A 1715-nucleotide genomic window follows, 5' to 3' on the forward strand; every position below is an offset into this window, starting at 1 on the left:
TCTCTGTTTAGCCCTGGCTGTCCTGGAACTCACTCTGTAGAACAGGCTGGCCTCGAACTAATCCACCTGCCTCTGCCTCCCAAGTGCTGGGATTAAAGATGTGCACCACCAGTGTCTGGCAGTATCCTCTTCTTGTAGACATGTGTCCATTCACTTAGAATACAATGTGTGACTCATTAGCTCACACACAACCAGCATTACCTTTCTAACATGCCAGTTTCTCAAATATTCTGTATTTAGTTTTAGGTTTGTGTTTGTTTTTGTAGAAAGGATCTCATCTTGTAGCCCAGGCCTTCATCAAATGTTAGATCCTCCTGCATCAATCTTCTGGGTTCTGGAATTACTGGGTTGCTCTACAGAATCTCCTTTGGGCATGTATTATCAGTTGCATTTTTTTAGATAAAATAATCCGAAGCTACAGAGAGAGAGAGTAGGATGACTGGTGATATTTAGAAATCGGTTCAGTTAATAATACTGTTTATTTATAAATGGATGTTTTCTTAAGGGCTGTGGGTTGATGCTTGTAACCTCAGAACCTTCCCTCCTCTCTCTTCTTAAAGTTCTGCCTCCTGTACTTGCCTGGTACTGGTTGTTAGTTGGTTTGTTTTTCCTCATCAGAAAGTCTTCCTATTTTTCTCCGAGGACACCACATTGTCTGGAGGAATACCCAGTTTTTAGACTATTTTAGTCTAATTCTTTTTTCTCTTCACAGTTGATCTGTTCCTCATCTGAGTTAACTACCATATCATTCAAAGGCTCATACAGGCCATAGCTTTCAAGGTCATGTTTAAGTTCACAAGAAGGCCTCCCTTTGCTGTGTTTGAAGACGGTAAACAATGAACAGACAGAGGCTTACTGTGTCCCCTTTACAGACAGCTCTGTGCAAGGTATTTAACTGAGACCATGGCATTCTGGAGACCAGACTGCAGGTAGGGCTGGGTTGGCTCTTATCCTGGGGGAAGTGGCATTTGAAATAAACCTAGAAGGAGGAGGATTTTAATGGGTGAAAGGGAGACTAGCAAATAGGAAATGTGCTAAAGGAGGAGCTAGGGGCTGCGCAATGGTCAATGGTTACATTTCCTGTGTATTCATGGAATAAGTGAATTGTTATTCTCCTGGGAATCAGAACCCCCAGGACACAGACAGACAAGAGAAATATGGCCTGAACAGGATTACAGAGGTCTCAAAATTCCATGATATGTCACATACGAAACAGAATCAGAAAAATTAGTGATGTAATTTGATCCAAGAATGAGGGAGAATTGTTGATATAAGTCCCAGAGCCCAAAGGCCTGAGAACCAGGGGAATCCTGTCAGCAGAAGAAAGATGGTCCAAATTCAGGAAGAGATAGGGTGGTGGGGTTTGGAAAGTTGCTTAGTTCATAAAATTTTGCTGGACAAACATGAAGACCCACATTTGATTCTTAGAACCCATGTAGAAAAGCTATCTCTGGTGGTACATGCTTGTCACCCCAGCACAGGGACCTAGAGACAAGTGTATCCATTTGTCTTACTGTTTTCCATCCTACCTGAAGTGACAAGCCACCGAGAGAGAGGCCCTGTCTCAAAAAATGATGTGGATATTTCCTGAGGAGCAACACCTGAACTTAACTTCTAGCTTCCACAGTCCCGTGGGTATACACACTTACAGACACACTCACATGTAAACATGTGTATACACACAGATACACTCACATGTAAACATGTGTATACAC

Source organism: Mastomys coucha, unplaced genomic scaffold, assembly GCF_008632895.1.
Source record: "Mastomys coucha isolate ucsf_1 unplaced genomic scaffold, UCSF_Mcou_1 pScaffold22, whole genome shotgun sequence".
NCBI classification, from domain to species: domain Eukaryota; kingdom Metazoa; phylum Chordata; class Mammalia; order Rodentia; family Muridae; genus Mastomys; species Mastomys coucha.